Here is a 20,335-nt window from a genome sequence, read left to right as displayed (position 1 = left end):
CTCCCCTATAGACAGAAAAAAATTCTCTGTAGGGTCAAGAGGATTGACTAGGGAGTAAGAACTGCCTGGTAGGAGGAAGAGGTATGACTGGTTTTGTCTAAAAATGCCCAAATTCCAAAGGTGGAGGCCCAAGGAGGGAGTGAGTAGTCTTCTTTTCCTATAGGAGCCTAGATGAATCTTCTCTTCTTCAACCAAACTTCCAAAGTCAGAAAGCATACAAAACTATACAAATGAGAGTCTAGAGGTCCAGAGACATTAACAGCAGCTAATTAGCAATAGGTATGCCACTTTCAAACCAAGAAGCATCTGAGATTAACTCAAAACTATGCAAGGAAATTTAGTCAGGAAAAGTAATTCAATTGTGATTAGCCAGGATACTAGGATTAGTACTCCTGTTCCTCCAGAAAATAAGGTGAGATTTTAAATGCTTAGAGCCTAGGGTAAAGGCTAGAGTAGAGACAATGCCTCTAGTAGTAACATTCCATTAGAAAAGATTGTACATACTACTGAAATATCATATTATGCAAATGGTTTAGAAATGATTAATCCTGTATTTGTCATAGCTGAATAATCAAAACATACATAAGATCTCTACATTAACTCTTGCCGAGTTTTGGATTTGTAATTTCAGTTTCTAGGCCCCATAAATAATCAAAAAGGTTCAATAATCCTATAGTTTCCTAATAAAAAGAGACATAATATATTTTATATGAAGTTACTTAATGAGAAAACATTAATAAGCACCAGTTGTACTGAATGATAATAACAACAACAACAATAATGATAATATTTAGCATTTACATAATACTTTAAGGTCTTTAAAGTGCTTTACAATTATTATCTTATTCAGTCCTCGTAGGTTCTATCATCATTACTATTTTATAGATGAGGAAACTGAGGAAAACAGAGATTAAGCAACTTATTACTCAGGGTCACACGACTAGTAAATGTGTAAGGTCAGATCTGATCCCAAGACGTCATAACTTCTACTCCAGCTCTCTATCTACTGTCCCACCTAGCTACCTTTTAAGAAAATAAACAACATCCTTTGAAACAGCTAGTATAAGAGATTAATCTGTTCTTATGGGCCTAGCCTCCTCCTCCTACCTCTTCATCATCATCACCATCATCATCATCATCATCATCATCACACCAATGATGATGATGATGATGACTAGTACTAAAACAGCACTTTAAGGTTGGCAAAGTGCTTAACATATATTATCTCATTTGATCCTCAGGTAATGCTATTATTATCTCCATTTTACAGCTGAGAAACCTGGGTCTGAGAAGAGTTAATTGACTTGCCCAGTCATACAGCTAATCTGAGGCATAATTTGAACTCAGTTGTCCCTGAATCCAAGTCCAGAGTTCTATCTACTATGCTATCTAGCTGCTTTAAAAGAGGAGTATCTCTTCTTTTCGGTCCTGCCCATTTTCTAGAATATCTAATATTTAGAATCTCCTAAAATTCCAAGCTAGAAACTTTTCTATTCTTTGCTGATTAGCAACACCTATTATCTTATTTATAACCTCAGAGCTGGAAGAGCAATGGAAAGTTTTTGAATGGGATCCCAACCTTCCAAAAGGAAAAAAAAAATCTGAACTGCTCTGTTCCAGGAGTTTCTCTGATACCTGAAGTAAAGCTGGAACCAGAAGTCATGGGACCTAGGAGATTCTGAGTTAATGCAAGTCCTGGGAGTAGCCTTACTTTGTTATGAGCCCAGAAGTAGCCTCATAATAAACTCCCTCTTCTTGACATGGCTTGAAGACTATAGTGCCTGAAGCTATCATTGTCATGGAGGGCTCCTGGTGACCTCTTTGGTTGTAAGTCCCTTTTTCACTAGTTCCTATGACACTATGGAGATATCAGTATGACCTCCATGTGAGTATGTATATTTGAAAGTTAGAATTTGATTGGGCTCTTCTCGTTCTAGTGGTGCTGCCTTAATATTCATTTGTACTCACTTCCTCCCCATTGCTCCTTAGGGGGTATCTCCAGTTAAGTCACACATGTCCTTCCCTGGACCACTCCTAATAATAATAATAATACTAACAACATCAACAACAATAACAACTGTTCCTTCTTAGTCTCCTTTGCTGGATTATATTCCAGGTCATGCCCCTAAATGTGGATATTCCACAGGGTTCAAAATTGAATTCGTTATCTTTCTCCCAAAACCTTCCCCTCCTCCTAACTTCCCTATTACCATCAAGGGTGCCGCTATCCTCTCAGTCACCCAGGCTCAGAACTTAGGTATTATCCTCCACTCCTCTCTCTCACTCCTCCTATCTAATTGGTTCCCAAAGTATCGCCACAATTTTCAAAGTATTAAGGTGCATTTGAACATATAGGAAGTCACCAAAGTTTAGATCTGAAAAGGATCTTAGGAATGACTTAATCCAGTTCTTTAATTTTATAGATTAAAAAAAAAAAAGGCCAAAATAAGTCATCTCCCTGGCTAGTGGTACAACTGGGAATGAAATCCAGACTTCTCAGTCCTTTTCTAACTACACACACCTGGTCAAATACAATATATTGAATTTCAAAAAATGCAATAGCATAATGTTGATACCACTGCAATCATTAGCTATGTGACCATTATCTGAACATTTTTGCAAGAATCAATTATATAATATTAATGTTTTATTTCAAATTGCATTACAAAAATCTCCAAGGGATAGCCCAGAAAAAAAAAAGCCACCTACACTCATTGCTTCTGTTTCCTCTCCTGCTACTCACTCTGTAACCCTTGCAATGGAATTTCTGCTATCACACATCAACTGCTCTCTCCAAGGTATCCAGTGATCTCTTACTTGCTAAATCTGCTGGTATTGTCTCATTCCTCATTCTTTTTGACTTCTTTTAAGTTTTTGACATTGCTGACCGCTTTCTTCTTAATGCTATTCTCTACTCCATGAGGTTTTATGTGTAAACCATATCCCAAGTTCCTCTGCCCTACCAGGTTCTAGGTTCACACAGATTGGGATTTGATCATGATGCTGACCCCAAAAAGATCATTTTTTTTTCAGTTTGTTTCTTTGCCCCCATTCGGAGTTTTACTCTGAGAAATCTCCAAATATGCTCCTGTCTAGATTTCTACAAATATGGGTTATGAGGTCTTAGGCTCCTTTATAAGGTAACAAATGCATACCTGGTAGAGGGTGGTCTTTATTGTTTTCCTGCAACAATCAATGTGGTAGTTCTAACAGGGGCTTATAAAAAAGCACAGAAAATAAAACACAATAGTTTCTGTTAGAAGGGAATGAAAATTGAGATATCCACCTTGATATTGCTATAAAAGTCTCACAGAGTCCTACACAGATTCCCAAGACTCGTAATGCCAACCAATGGTTTAGATGCCCCCCAGAAAGCAAGCACATTTTGGGACTACTGGTCAGGATAACCCCTTCCCAACAAACTTAGTCTAGCTGAATCACTTTTGTTAATAGGGAAGCAAAGTACCAGTCTTCTACTCCTCCATGCCCAATCTCCAAATATAGAAAGGAAAAAAAGGAGGGGAAAAGTTCATTTTTTTTTGTAGGTCAGAACAGAAGAGTTGTTTCTTTACCAAGAGTCTGTCCTCCTGCATATTGGCCTTAGAGGATTGCTAGGTAAAGATGATAGGAGTGTACAGATCATTCTAAATTATAGGAATGGTAGGAGCAAAACTTTAGAGGAAGGAAAACATGGAGCACATTCAGGGAATGGTGATAAATTAACTAGTGCATAGAAAAGAAATGGGAGATAATGTTTAGAAAGGCAAGTTCAAGTAAGATAACCAAAGATGTCTAATTGTCAGATTAAGGAGTCTGGACTTTAAACAAGTTAACAAAAGGGTGACAACGAGTTTTGGGGCAAGAGAATGGCATGGTCAGAGTTATGCTTCGGTAATTTTTATCTGGCAACATTGTTTGGGATGAAAGGTATAGGAGAGAGTCTCATATTAGGGGAGATGAAGAAGTTCAAGTGAAAGATAATTGCTTCTGGATTTTGATGACTCTGGAAGAAAGAGTGAGGTTAATGACTTCCGTTGTTGTTGTGGTGGTGGTGGTGGTGGTGGTGATTGTTGTTGTTTGTCTTTTGTTATCGAAGAAGACCCTGACTTCAGGAAGGTGATTCCTTGACTTCTAAATGAATTGGATTTAAGTGAGGGAGGGTGGTGCAAAGACACCAGCCTTACTTTCTCCTCCTGAGACAGCTGGGTCCTTTGTGGCCTATCCTTAATCACTGAATAGTGTTGCCTCAATGAAACTGAGACCTGGGAAAGACCTTAGCTTAAAAAGGCCAAGGTCTCCCACTGCATCTGGGCCATCTCTAGTTATACTGATCTATATCTTGCCACTGGGCCCAAATGGTTCTGGCGGAGAAAGTGAGGCTGGTGACTTTGCACAGCCCTCTCTCACTCAAATCCAATTCACTTGCAAGTCATGATATCACCTTCTTGATGTAATGGTCCTCTTTGAAAACGAAGGACAAACAACAACCCTCAGGTTCATGAAATAATTAAAAGAACAATATTAGTAAACTTAAAAAAAAATTTTCTAAGCCCCAACCAACAACCTGCTTATTTCAAGCAATATTTGTTACTACAAAAATCTAGTACAATTCAAGTAAATAAACGTCAATCATTACCCCATCATGGGAATCAAGACACCGACAAAAGCTGCTGGGAGTGAAAGTCCTTTAGCAAAGGTATAGAGTACATGTCTTACCAGAAGGGGCCTTAGCACCTTCCCAGTTCCATGAGAAATGCCCAGAACAGTCTCCTGAGTTTGAATTAGAGGTGCTAGTTGAAGGAATAATAGAGAGACAATAGAGAGAAAAGAGAACTTGGTAGAATTTCTACGATTTTGAAGACTGAAGGAGTGAGATAAGTCATTAAAGGAAATGAAAATAATAGAGGTAGAGACAGATATGTTTTGATTCAAAAATACACTCATTTGTGTAGCGTGGTGGAAGGAACACTGAATTGAAAGGAAGTGGTCTGAGGAATCATGCTCCTGGCCCTACTGCCAACTAACTAACTATGTAATCCTGGTCTTCTCTTCATCTCTGTTTCCTAATCTGCAAAGGGTGAAGGTTAGATTCAAGGATCTTTGGGGCCTCTTCCAGCTCTAAAATTCCATGATGACTACTATTCCTTGGTGTCCTGATATGAGTAGTCTCCTTTCAGCTAGTTTTAGGAATTGTGGAACTGTGGATGGATAGCACAGTGCCTCCAACTAGAACATTGTAACTAAGTTTTCCTACCTTTTCTCTAGAGGCTGAAGATCCCATGATGTTCTTAAGTGGTTTTTAATACCATCTATGTTCCCTCTAGTTTCTATGGCCCAAAAGGGAAGCCTCTTTTATAAGGCACAGGTGTTGAATCTACTTATAATACTGATTGACTTCCAAACAATGTTAAATCAGAGCCAATAATTTAGGAATTTTGTGTATCTCCATTTTCAATTTAAATACATTATTAAAATGAAGAAGGGAGGAAAAAAACCCACTCACACTAGATTTATCCCCACTGAGTACAGTTTTATAGAGTTTCATGACTGAATCAGCTGTTAGGTTCAAATGTCCTTAATACCGTGGCTCTTGTATTTTAGTGGGAGGATCAAGGTCTTTTTCAGGGTAAACTGTTCCTCACCATCAAGTTCTGGGAAAAGCTACCATAGGGAAATGGACTGAATGACCTCTGAGACCCTTTCTATCTCCATCATATGCAGTTTCATGAGCTGGAGGCTGAAAAACCTTTGAATTTCAAAGAAGAGTAAAATCAGATTTTAATTGAATTGCTAGCATGTACTAGTAAGGCTAGTTAAGCATATAATTAATTGGAGTAACTATAGCAACAGGATTAGCTGAAACTATTAGGGAGGGCACCAGGGGTTCAATGAGAGACTCTTAAAAAGACAAGTGCTGGGGCTGCAGGAAATAATTCATTCTCCTTCAGTGGTTCTCCAGAGGGCATTGCACTACTTTAGCAACCAAAAATAAATCTATTTAATAATATTTTCTTAGCTTCATGCTGCTTCTTTCATCCCTAAGGGCCCCTCAGCACTTTGTAAGCCATGAACATAAATATAGATCCAGAATAATGTATTGAGCCAGATTCTCCCGGTACCTCAACTACTCCCTAATGGTAAGTTAGGCACCTTTGGAAGCTCCATTACCTTCAGGATACACTGAAATGCTCATTTACTAAGTAGTATCCCAGTAGGCCCAGTGCCTAAGTTACCACAAGGGAGTAACTTAAGCTAAGGGAAGAGACTAGCTCGACAGATTGTAGCTTTATATTTACAGCTCATGGTGCCTTTGATGTTAGAGAGCCCGAAGAGCCTCCTACTGACGCAACCCTAATCAAGACCCTTATTACCTTTTGCCTGGACTATTGTATTAGCGTCAGAACTATTCTCCCCATCTCTAATCAGTCCTGTACCAGTTTTCCTAAAACCCTGCCTTTCATTAAAGCTCCCCTGCTCAGAAACCTTTTGATCATTACTGTCCTGCTCAGAAATTTTCAGTGACTTTCTAATTTTATTCCTCTTAACATAAATATTAGAATGACTTTTGGGCTCCTTCATAATTAGGTCTCTCTCTAACAAGTCAAACTTATCTCATTTTCCCTAACATTAGCTCTCTACTTTAGTTAGGCTTAGCCACTAGGTATGCTATGCAAAATGCCACCCTCCACCCCCTTTTGAACTTTTGTTTACCACCTTCTCTTTGTCCTGCGGTGATTGTTCTCCATTTTTCTCTGCCTTTTAAAATCCTACCCATTCTTTAAGGTTGATCTTCACCGTGTAATAAGTTTCAAGTCCCCTAAGAAATTTCTCCAATTATCCAAGTCCATGTCAATCTTCTCTGATCTTTTCCAACTGTATCTTTGCTCCTATAGAGATATTCACAAGCTGAAAACGTCCAGAGGAGCGTAACCAAAGTGATAATGAGCATAGAAATCATTCCAGAACAGCACTGGTTGAAGGATTGGTGAAAGTTTAACGTAGAGAAGGGAAGACTTAGCAAGAGCATGAAAACTGCCTTTACTTATATGAAGGGCTCTCATGTGAAAGAATGCAAGACTTCTAGCCATTATTCTTAGGTGCACTCTCCAGGGCTGAACAGAATTACAGCCTTTCTAATACCAGAAGAAAGCTCCATGTTCTCTCTGTCTTCTACTCTTCAGGTTAAACTTTTTAAATTATTCCAACAAATTTTAACATGGCATATTCTTTCCAGTTCCCTGACCATTATGGTCCCCCCTCTTCTGTACAAACTCCAGTTTATTTTAATTTTAAAAATAAACAAAAGCCATTTTTCCTTTTTCCTATCCTTTCCCAAGGGAAAAAAGGAAAACAAAACTTTATTAATAAGTATGCATAGTCAAGCAAAACAAATTTTCATGTTGCCCATACCCTAAACTATATATGTCTCAATCTGCACCCTGAGTCCAGTACCTCTATGTCAGGAGGTGGGTAGCATGCTTCATCTTTGGTCCTCTGAAATAATGGCTAGTTATTGCATTGATGGGAGTATACAAGTCTTTCAAAATTGTTCTTACAGTGTTGTTGTATAAATTGTTCACCTGTTTCTGTTCATTTCACTTTGCATCAGTTCATACAAGTCTTGTAAGGTTTCTCTGAAACCATCCCTTTCACTTTATTAAGGTTTTCCAAAAATATAGTGCCCAGAAATGAACAAAGTACTGTAAATGTGACCTGATCAAAGAAGAATATAACTACTAGTTCCTTCTTTTTGATCAGATTCAGGTCCAGAATAATATTTTCTCTTGCAATTTTCTTTGTTTTTTGAAGGATGAAGGAAGCTATCATTTAGATAGGTTTCTCAGCTTATTTACTTTTCACCAAGAGAGTATTCCAGCAGAATTCTAGGTATAATATTATGCTTCTGTGACATATTTATTATGTTTTCCAAATTAATCTAATTCATTCTTCTGCCCAGGGAGTTTGTGTTATACACAAGATCATATATTTAGCATTGGAAGAAGTTTTAGAATTCATGTAGTAAAAACTTCTCATTTTATAGGTAAGGAAACTGAGGCATAGAGAAATGACTTGTTCAAAGTCACATAGGCAGTGACCTGGCAGAACCAGGATTCCATCTCCTTTAACCAAAAATCCAGACCTCCTTCCATTATACCACGCAGCCTTGATCAACAATATTACTTCTATTGATCCTTATTGAAATACTCTCCATCATGTTTTTAGCTATCAAGTGCCTCGGTTTCCTCACAAAAGTACTGTGTGACTCTCCTGCCTTCCTTTTCTGTTCCTTTTTTTGTGAGGCATACTTTTCCAAAGTTAAATTCCATTGATGAATCCCTTCCTTTTCAGTGACATCTATGAGGTCAAACTTGCTTCCATATCTGAGAATCTTTAATTCATTTTACCTTTATTTGTATTTATTTTCATTTGTAGGTAGATATCTGAGACCATGCTTTTGATTATTGCCTCCCATGGATGACTTTTCGTTTCTTCAGATGTCCTTTCTTCCATCTTACTGAAAAATTCTCTGTGGTACCAGATATGTCAGAATTACCATTTGGGCCAAACTTCCAGGACACAGTCTATTTAGAATTTTTGACTGCATTTATGATTGCTTATAACTTCAATGATCTAAGAAAAAAGTATTGCCTTAGGAAGGACACAAGGCCCTAGAGCTCTCTTCAGCTATCCAGCACCCAACCACAACTTAAAACTCATATTCAGAATGGCCCCACCTAAAAAATAGGCCTCATATATACCAAAATATAGGAGCATTTTTTATATTAGACAAACCCTGGGAACAAAGTAGATATAATGAAAAATTACTGTTCTATAAGAAATGATAAATATGATAATTACAGAGGAGCATGGACAGAGTAATATCAACTCACACAAAGCAAAGGAAGCAGTACCAGGAAAACAATATATACAATGAACACAACAATGTAAAGGGAAAGAAAAGCAAAAATAAAATAATCTAAATTAATTATAATGATCAAGTTTGTCATGATACAGCTCAACAAAGTGCTATGTAGAATTCTGCATATTATGTCAGACTTTTTATATATTATTTTTACTAACTTTTTTTTACGTATTTTTAATTGTTATAAGGGATCAGGGTCTAGGATTGGAAAGGTGAAAGATGCATTAGGAGATGTAGGTGATGCAAAAATAAAATACATCAATAAAATTTATTTTTTTTTATTTTAGACAAATGCTAAAGCTTAAGTACATAATAAGAAAAGAAAAAAAAACATAATAAACTTAAATATAAAATAAGGAAAAACAAAAAAATGCCATGTGCACAGCACAACATAGGAGAGGATTCAAATTATAGAGCAATAACTTTTCATTTCAAGAAAGCCTATATATTAAATACTGTTCATTATATTGAAAGCTGTCCATCTTTTCTTTGCTTCCTTGTAGGAAGTTTTTCTTCTATTTAGAAGAAATTTTCTTCTATTTTCTTCTATTTCTTCTGTAGGCTTTCTTTTGTTCTCTGCTGTACACTTTTTACTTTGTTCTTTTTCCCCTCCCCCCTACCCACCACTCCAAGGCTACAGTTGAGCATTGGATATATTTATACATAGGTATTGATATATACATACACTTATATATACATACATACATACATATACATATACTTTCCCCTAAGAGATTCTATTCCTAATCTTTGTTTTTATGTTTGTGCATATGTCTTTATCCTTCCAGTGTCTCATAACTCCTCTACTTTGTTTCTACCTGCTACATTGCCCTCCTATTACTTAACCTACTCCCACTCCAGCAATCCCTCCCTTATCTTCCCATTCCCCTAAATCTAAAACCCCTTCTATATCCCCCTTTCAACCTATTCCCACACCCTCCCCTCCAAAGATCCCTCCTTTATCTTCTCCCCCCTCCCTATCCCCTTAGAGTTTTATTTCTTTCTAAATTTAGAAGATTTTTATATTCTTCTAAATGCATATGTATGAAAAATGTAAAATCCATGTCTAAGATTGTTACTAGTAATTAGGTAACTTATAAGGAAGATTGGGCTAGACCTGAATATGATATGATTTCAAAAAGCAAAACCATTCAAGTACAGTTAAAAGAGTAATTATCTTTTACAAATGAGGTGCAAGAGGAAGAACCAATACAGAGGAGTTAGATGGGGAAGGGGGGCTGTTAGTTTTGGAAACCTACTCTCATTGGGAATGGATTTAATATTTCTTGTATTATTGTATCAAGATTTTTTTTTTTTGGTGAGGCGATTGGGGTTCAGTGACTCGCCCAGAGTCACACAGCTAGGAAATATTATGTGTCTGAGGATAGATTTGAACTCAGGTCCTCCTGACTCCAGGGGCAGTGCACTATCCACTACGCCACCTAGCTGACCCAAGATTCTTTTTTTGATCAGAACTTTCAAGTAGTCCAACTATTCTTAAATTTTCTCTTTTCCATCTGTTTTCTAGATCTGTTGCTTTTCTTATGAGATGTTTCCCATTCTCTTCTATTTTTTCTTTCTTTGTATTTTTTTAATTTCTTCATCTTTTATAATTTCACAGGCTTCCCCTTGCCCAATTCTTATTTTCAAGGAGTCATTTTCTTCCTTAAGATTCTGGATCTTCTTTTCTAATTGGTTGATTTTCTTTTCATAATCTTCCTGTTTTTCTTGAATTATTCTTATTTTTCTTTTTAGTTTTTCCTCAGTCTCTCTCATTTGATTTTTAAAGTCTTTTGGAAGTTCTTCAGTGAGTTCTTTTTGGGCAGGTGACCATTTGACATTACTCTTTGAGGTAGAAAAGGGTTTCTTTGCTTCAGTATCCTCCTCTGAAGATGAACCCTGATCTTCTCTATTTCCATAATAGCTCTCTATGGTTGGATTCTTTCTCCTTTGCCTATGCATTTTTTTTGTAATAATTTAGTTTTTATGATCACCTCTAGTCCTGGGGTATGGAGGATGGTGCCTCTAATCCTCTTCAATTCACCCTTCTGAACTTGAACTCAAACCAAGACCTCCAGTCTCCTATAAGTGCCCACAGCAGAGGCATCCCCATCCCACCGCTTTTGCACTCACTGGGCAAGCGCTGGTTCCCTCTCACCAGGGCGGCTTTCCGCAGCATAGCTGGGTCTGCTGTTCCTTGCAGGGAGAGGTTCCCTGGATCTTTTTTTCCAGGTCTGATGCCCACCTCCCCTTACTGTCCTGAGGGTAAAAGTTCTGTGGCTGGGGCAGAGGCAGCCTCCCAAACCAGCCAACCCCAGGGCTTGCCGCTTGTTGTTTTAGCAGCTTGCCTCTTGTTGTTGAAGTGGACCCTATCCTGGAGGTGTTTACCCTTCACCAGGAGGAAATCTTGTCCAGGATTTTCTTCAGATCTTTTCCCATTGTCCCAGGAGGACCCCTCTTTTGCCCCTATTCTTATTTGTTTTCATAGCTCTATGTTCACCCAGAGGCGCTATTTTTTCTTTTGTGAAAGAAAATCTTTCTTTCTTTTTTTTTTTGTGAGGCAATTGGGGTTAAGTGACTTGCCCAGAGTCACACAGCTAGTGAGTGTTATGTGTCTGAGGTTGGATTTGAACTCAGGTCCTTCTGACTCCAGGGCTGGGGCTCTATGAACTGCACCACCTAGATGCCCCAGTGAAGGAAAATCTTGAGAACTTGAAATTTTCTGACCTACTCTGCCATCTTTCCAGAATCCTCTCTGCAATAAATTTATTTTAAAAATCAATCTGCCTCCAAGATCTTGATCTCTGATGCTTTCCCATTTGACCACAACCTCCAGCCCTATTATTCCTTCTCCCTCACTGCTATTGAATCTGATTTTTATCTTTATTATGATCTCTAGTCTGGCTTCTGCTGATTTTCTCAGTCCATAATCACATTTTTGGCCTCAAGTGCATTATTATCTAAACTGGAACCAATGTTCAATTGCTTTAGCAGGAGGCTCATGATATCCCTATGGTCCTTCACCAGCCTATCTTTTCTGCCTCCCCTCCCTACTCATTCCCAATCATAGAAAATTCTCATCTTCACTCTTCTCTGCTCTTGTTATACCTCACAAATCTCTGAACACATGGAAGATAACATAAAACTATGCTGAGTATAGTATAGATTCATTTCATATATATATATATAATATATATATATAGTATAAATTCACCTCACATCAGCCCTCACTGCTATCCATCCATCCCTTCATTCCTTTGTTGTTGACTTTCTTTCACATTTTCTACCGTGATTATTCCAAATGTTTTCCACATTCCACATTAGCTCCTTTAACTCTTCTTTTTAACACTTCAGAGTGTCTCTGTATTTTCATCAATATTTCCCTCTTTCCTAGATGAATTGGAGGATGGTAAAGACTTTAAATAGCTAAGTTTAGAAGAGGGACAGATTTTAGGGGAAAGTTCTTTTTTTCATATAATGGGGGACATCCAAGTGGAGATATGGGACCTTGATGGCATCTGATTTATTCACTTTTCCTCTATAATATTTTGTTCATACTAGATGTTAGCTTGCTCACACTTACAATTCATCTCAACATTACCCTCTGGGTGATCTTCAATTTCAGTTATTCAAAGATTATAGTTTTTCATCACTCTAAGTCATAAAATAATACTGGAAAAACATTAGTATTAAAAAGATGAACTGGTATTTCAGGGAGAAATATGGGGCCATTAAAAGTTGAAAAGATTGTCAATCCAGCCTACTCTTCATCTTTCAATTCTGGACCCAACTCATTGTTTCTTTCTTTCTTTCTTTCTTTCTTTTTTTTTTGTGGCTAGGCAATGGGGTTAAGTGACTTGCCATGGGTCACGTAGCTAGTAAGTGTCAAGTGTCTGAGGCTGAATTTGAACTCAGATCCTCCTGATTCCTGGGCCGGTATGCTATCCACTGCACCACCTAGCTGCCCTCATTGTTTCTTATTGAAGGAGAATCTTTAAGGTTGTATTTTCCTTTACTAATCAAGTTTGTTTGTGTTATTGTTGTTGATGTTATTCATTTGTTCAGTTGTTTCAGTCTTCATGACCCCATGTTCCTACTATCCTAAAATATCTCTTGAAGTCCATGATCATGTTCATTGTTTCCATGATGCTATCTATCCATCTCATAGTCTGTCATCCCCTTTTCCTTTTGTCTTCAATGTTTCCCAACATCAGGGTGTTTTCCTGTTGAGTCCAATCTTTTCATTATGTGGCCAAAGTATTTAAGCTTCAGCTTCAGTATTTGACCTTCCAGTGAATAGCCTGAATTCATTTCTTTAAGTACTGACTGATTTAATCTCCTTGCTGTGCAAGGGACTCACAAAAGTTTTCTCCAGCACCACAATTCAAAAGTTTTGATTCTGCGATGCCCAGCTTTCCTCCCAATCCAACTCTCACAGTGATACTTTGCTACTGGAAAAGCCAGAGCTTTGGCTATGTGGACCTCTGTTGGCAAGATGACGTCTGTTTTTTAGTATGCTGTCCAGATTTGTCATAGCTTTCCTTACAAGGAGCAAGCCTCTTTTAATTTCATGGCTGCACTCACCATCTGCAGTGATCTTTGAGCCCAAGAATATAAAATCTGACACTGCTTCCATTTCTTTCCCTTCTATTTGCCAGGAAGTGATGAGAACAGTTGCCAAGATCTTAGTTTTGTTTTTTTCTTTTTGATGTTAAGCTTCAAGCCAGCTTTTAAACTCTCCTCTTTCACCTTCATCAAGAAACTTCTTAAATCTTCCTCACTTTCTGTCATCAGAGTGATATTATCTGCATATCTGAAATTAATCAAATACTTTTTCAATAGTCAGCATATAATGATAGAGGAATTTTAATTGTATAATTGTAAAGAAGTGACCTACTATACAATATTGCTTGCAGACTTTATTTGTTGTTGTTCAGTTATTTCAGTCATATCTGCCTCTTTGGGACCCCATTTGGTGTTTTCTTGGCAAAAATACTGGAGTGGTTTGCCATTTCCTTTTCCAGCTCATTTAACAGATGAGGAAACTAAGGCAAACAGGGCTAAGTGACTGGGCCAGGGTCACAAAGGTAGTAAATGCAATAAATAAATTGACTTTTGGACAGAAGGTAATAAGCATTTATTAAACACTATGTGCCAGGCACTGTACTAAAAACTAGGGATTCAAATAAAAACATAAAGAAAAATAATCACTGCTCTGAAGGAGCTTACATTCTAACGGAGGAAGTCAACACCCAAAAAGGAGATGGGAGGGGCCTGGGGTAAAGGTAGCCAAGTGGGAGAATAGTTTTAAAGGCAATTCCAAGGCAAAGAGACCCCAGGCTCTGAAAGAAGTTCCAGGATGAGCCAGCAGGAGAAAGTGCATGTTTCTGAAGTCCGGAGTAAGTCAGGAACAGAGCTGGGAGGAAAGGAAAGGCAGTTCAGCCTCAGGAACTCATCAATAAGAGAAGGGTTCAGGCATTGCAAAGGGATATTCTGTAGGGATGGGTTGCCAGGGGTGCTGGGCTGTTCTGGGATAAGAAGGCCCCAGGCTCTTAGGGAAGTTACAGGATTACCAACAGTAGGGGAGCCATGGTTTTGAAGTCCAGATAAAGTTGAGGACCCAACCAGAAAGAGAATGAAGCATCCTGTATCCATTCCTGGAAGATATCATTCATTGATTTACTTATTTGACTTAAGAAATGCCAGTTAGGCAAAAGAATTGTGGTTTAAAAGAGGTTAAAATCCTTTCAAAAAGTTTCCCTTTTCAGTCTATAAACCTAGACTGGTATCAGAGGAATGATGCAGCAAAAATGTAAGCAACACTGAAAAAAATAAGTTTTTTTTTTAATGTGCCAAGTAATAGACATACATTTAGCATTTATTTGCATTTGTTTTTAGTTTGGGTTTTTGTTTCTTCACTTGACTTCTTATTTTATCTGTGATCTTCACATGAGAAATTACTTGTTTCTGTGGCAAAAATTAGTAACAGAATGCCAAATAAAATAAAATTCAATCCAACAAGTATTCATTAAGTCTCTGCCTACTATGTGCAATGCATATATTCTCTGGGGATACAAAAAACATTAAAAGAATGGTTCTGCCCTCAAGGTGCTTATGTGCTACTAGCAATCTATATATTCTATATATACTATATATAATCTATATATACTCCACCTCTGATGATGATTTTGTTGTTGTTGTTGTTTTTTGGTCCATTAGTTGTTTCCAATTCTTTGTGACCCCATTGGGATTTTCTTGGCAAAGATATTGAAGTGGTTTGTCATTTTCTTCTCCAGCTCATTTTACGGATCAGAAAACTGAGGCAAGCAGTGTTGAGTAACCTTCCCAGTGGCATACAGCTAGTAAGAATCTGAGGCCAGATTTGAACTCAGGAAGATGAATCTTCCTGACTCCACGCCTAGTGCTCTATTCACTGCACCACCTCGCTGTTATTTCCTAGGGGTCTTGTAAAAATATAAAGCTAGCTCAGAACTGAAGTTCTTGGAGAGATTTGGATTCCAGAGAGCAAAGAATAAAGAGAAATAATTCCATTTAGACTCCAAACCTGTGGAGTTGCTTAGTGATGGATGGTGAGGAAGGGGGAGAAGATGAGCACTTGGACTTCATCCTTGCTTTCCTTACTTTGCCTAAAGAGGACCTTGTGAACTTTGAAGAGTCCAGAAGATTTGGGGTTTCCCATCAACATCTTTGCATTATCCCTCAGGATAGCAGTGGCTTGTGGCAGTATCTATATCAGAAGTCAAAGACAAACTGAATATAGATTTACAGCTCTATAAAGATCTCAGGAAAGAAGCTATACCATGCAAAAAGATAACTTTTTTAGTACCTCTTGAAGAATAGAAAAGAAATTCTAACAACCGGGAGATGTGAGTTACCCCTTTGCTACAAGTGTTCTCTAAGCTTAAAGCCCATTTCCCCTTGACTCTGAATGTACTAGTGTGAGAGGATGTCACAGACTTTTGGAGGGTGATGTTTTGTAGCAACTATATTACCTTGGTAAATGTCACTTTCTAAAAGCTACCTGGTTTGCCTGATAACATGATCATCTGTTGATAAGTGCACTGGTGGGGGCTCATGAGCTGAATAGCATTATAAAAATAACCCTCCCCTCCCCCACCCAATTCCCAAGGAATACTCCTAGAGCCTTGAATGGGCCTAGCAGCCTAGCTCTGGGGTCCCAATTCCTCAGTGTGAGTTAGGATAATCATCTCAGAACAGGTACTACAGTAGGCATGGGCAAGGGAATAAATATTTATATAGCACCTTCTATGTACCAGGCACTGTGAAATACCGTTTTACAAATAATATCTCATTTGGTCCTCAGATCTTCCTGACTCAAGGGTCAGAACTCTAACCGTTGTGCCACCAGCTGCCTTATGTTACAATACTAACATAAATATTTTGAGGGTAATAATGAATTAACTAAGTAGAATTCATCATTTAGGACTTCCTGAGCACTTAAAATATTTTTTAAAGATTACTGTATATTAGGATTCCTTTTTTTTTTTTTTTTTTTTTTTTAGTAAATAACAGTCTATGAACCTTGGGCAGCTTTTGAACTCAGGTCATCCTGACTCCAAGGCCCGAGCTCTACTCTTGTCCTTAATTTTCAAAGAGGATCAATGACATGTGATGTCTTGACTTGCTTGTGAATTGGATTTAAGTGAGACAAAGTTGCACAAAGTCATCAGCCTCGCTCTTGAGACGATGACGTCCAGTGGCAAGACAAAAGTCATCCAACCATTCCACCAGGGGAAATCTTTACATGCTTGGGGTAAACATTCCCCTAACTTCCCCTCAACTTAGTTTAGCCTGTCTGCTGAAAAGGCTTTACTAGGGTATGGCTGCTACAGCTTCTGGGAGCCACAGGTGAGAGTCAGGTGGAAGGTGAACGAGCAGCACTGGAAAGGGCTTGGCAAGCCCTTACAGGGGTGCTAGTCCTCCCTTAACACCCCATACACTCCTGCTATATTGTACATACCCAGCAGATACCTTCTAGGAAAAGTAGAATGGTATAATACATGATCGGGAAGACCTTTGTTTAAGTATCCCAACTCTAACAGACACTGGCTATATAATCATTGCCAGGTCATTTAACATTTCAGAGCCCCAGGCAACTCTCTGGATTGTAAATTAGAGAAGATTTTCTAATTTCTATTAGTATGGGGAATTTCTACACCAGGACCTGTCTAATTTATGGTCTCAGAGAGTTTCCCAGAGCATTGAGAAGTCAAGTGATCAAGTGAGAAGCCCATGATCACAAGTCAGTATATGTCTGGCAGGGTTGGAACTAAGGTTTCCCTAATCTAACGGTGACACTCTTTCTACTATGCCATACTAAGTCTCGTAGATACGTAGCTGTAGGTAAGTTAGATAAATATAGATATGTATAATATGTAGATACTAGATAAATATATAGCTATAGGTATAAATAGGTATAGGTAATTTAGCATTAGCTATGAAAAGAGTTACCCTAGATTAGTAGTGCTGGCAGAGTATATGGAAGGGAAATTTAGTTGATTAAATGAACTTCTGGGAATATCCAAGCCATTCTTCCTGTGGCCTTCTCACCCTGAAATAGCCTCCTGCCTGAATGGCCACCTTCTCCAATTAATAAGTTTCTCCTGGGACCTCCATTCTATGGACAGTCAACCTTCATTCCCCTCCCAACTCTACTCCTGACATTTTGAACTTCAAAACCAACCTTTCAATAACCTTCATGCCTTCCACCAACACCCCTTGCTCTGTTTTTCTGTCTTTTTTTTATTGTCTTTGCCCATTTGGATATAACTTTCTTGAGGACAGGGCGATCCTCCATTTTGCATATATTTATATCCCCAGCACTAGCATAATGCCTGGATATAGTCATTTCTTAGTAAATCCTTCTTGCCTTACCCAGCCTAAAATGATTGGGCCACTTACTACTTTCCACTGCAGTGGGAAGAATCTTAGACTTAGAAAGTCTGTGGCCTTGGGCAAGGCACTAGATTTTTATGGGCTTCAGTTTCCTCATCTATAAACTGAGGGGTCTGGAGGAGATGATCTCTTAAACCCCTTTTAATTTTTCCATTTCATGATTCTGTGATTGCTGCACCAAAATATGATGACTCCGAAAATTGAAAGCAATGGTTTAGTAAATCTAATTAAATACCTATTATTAAGTGAGATAGGTGTAGATTAAATGCATATTACTCTAAGAGTAAGTTCACAAAATGAAAACATGTTCATTTCTCATTCCCCAAGAAGAGATGCCTTGCCTATTTCTGGCTTACAATTCATTACTACCTGTGACTAAAGCATTATAGTGAGGCCCATCGTATAAGTAGTAGCTTTTATATAGTGAAAGCATCATAAATTTAGAGCTGGGAAGGATTATCAAATTAAATCCCTCATTTTACAGACAAGGAAATGGAGGACCAGGAAAAAGAGATAATTTGCTCAAGGTCACACAGGTAGCAAGTTACAGAATTAGGATTAGAAACCAAGTCTTCTTGACTCCAAATCCAGCTTTCTTTCCATCATACCAGACTGTTTCTCATAATTCTGCATTTTTATTTTGAGCTTTATATGAGATTTTAACAACTCTTGTTGATGCCAAGACAATGATAAAATAGAATATAATTATTTCCAAATAAGTCACATTGTCTTCTCTAAGTCTATCACCAAGTTTCTAGATCAGAAATTCTGGTCACATTGACCTTTCCCAGAAAAGGCCTTTGCAATTATGGTTGTAACTTTCTACAACTCCAGATACCTTTGTTATTGAAAGAAAGGTGGATATTAATCAAAGGATCCTCAAAGCAAACTTTCAGTCCTCTCTAAAGTTACTAGTGATTTTTTATTGAATTTTTATTGATTTTATTTATACCACCAAAATTTTCCCTAGTGTTCCTCCTCTTCCATTCCATATAACAATATTTTAAGACAAAAAAAGAAAAAAATCAGCAAAACTGATCAATATCACAAAAGTTTAAAGATAAATTTAATATGCCACACTTTTGGATATCACTCATTTACAAAAGACTAGTCCTCATCCTTCTTGACTTCTCTATAGCACTTGATATTTGATATGAAACATTCTTATGTCTCTTAATTCAAGCCATAGTGATTTTGCGTAATTTTGCAGCATTCACTTTTGATTGTTTTGTGGTTGTTTTATTCCATATATATTGTTGCAGGGATTATAGTAAACAAACTATGAGCCCAAACTATGAATATAGTAAACAAACTATGAAATATGGCAGGCTTCACTAGAAAATCAGAAGGGAACAGAGACAACCAAACAACCAAACACAACCTACGTTTTTCTTAGCTGCTTTGCACCTGGGTAAGCTCCTCATACTACATTATTATTAAGTCACATTTGTAGGGCACTGAATCATTTTCAATTTCTTTGTGCACATACTTCATATTTTCCTCATAAAAGCCCTGTAAAAGGGGTGGGGTAAGTTTTACCTGCCTAGTTTAACAGAAGAGGAAACTCATACACACAAGATTAATTGATTTACCCAAGATTTAGTGGCATGACTTGCAGAGTAAAGAAGGTACATTTATTGGCGGTCAGAACCCAGGTCACCTGATCCTTAGCCCTAGTATTCTTCAAACTATACACAGAAACCTGGATCCTCTGAACCCAAAACCAGTTTCAGTTTTCAGAAAAGGGGAAGCAAATGTGCAGGATGTGCTTGGGCAGAAGGGAAGAGGAGAGAGATAGTTTCCAAATTGGCAGAAATAAATATGAGAAGACTTAATTTCTAATTATAAATTCTAATTTCCACTAGGCAGAATGGTTGTGTCTGCCTGAAATTTCCTCTTGAAAGGACACAACCTAATCTCTATGTTTAAAGAGGGACTGACTAGAATCACTTAGTGGTCTCAGCCTCCTTCTGCGCTTGTCCATTCATGTTTCACCAGCCTCAGTTTCTGCTCCAAGAGCCTTTTTTTTGGGGGGGGGGCAGGGTTGGGAGAGGAGTGGGAGACAGAACTGACTCTAGCTAGATTTCACTTCCCTTTGCTTTAAGCCTGGTATATTCACACCCACATACACACACACGTATCTGTTCATTTTCCTGGTTGAAGTCTGTTACATCACAGAATGCTGCTATACTGGAATCTCAGACAGAAAAGATTCTACCCTTTGGTTTTCCACAGTGGAGGAAGGGAATGAAACAGGGTTGAGTTTCATTTCAAGCAGAATGTAGGAACTGGTAGAAAAGCTGGTAGGGAATAGCCTTTTCTGCTACTTTGGTGTCTAAGAGGGTGGTGATTGTTGAGATTGCTTTATGTTCTTATTTTGGAGAAGTGTGAGTTGTCATGAGGATTACAGCAAATTCTAGTCTTCCATTTTGTTCATTATCTAACTCAGAAGCCCAAAAATAATCTCTTAATTCC

Source organism: Vombatus ursinus, unplaced genomic scaffold, assembly GCF_900497805.2.
Source record: "Vombatus ursinus unplaced genomic scaffold, bare-nosed wombat genome assembly UNPS02009205.1, whole genome shotgun sequence".
NCBI classification, from domain to species: Eukaryota; Metazoa; Chordata; class Mammalia; order Diprotodontia; family Vombatidae; genus Vombatus; species Vombatus ursinus.
Note: the sequence above shows the minus strand (reverse complement) of the source record.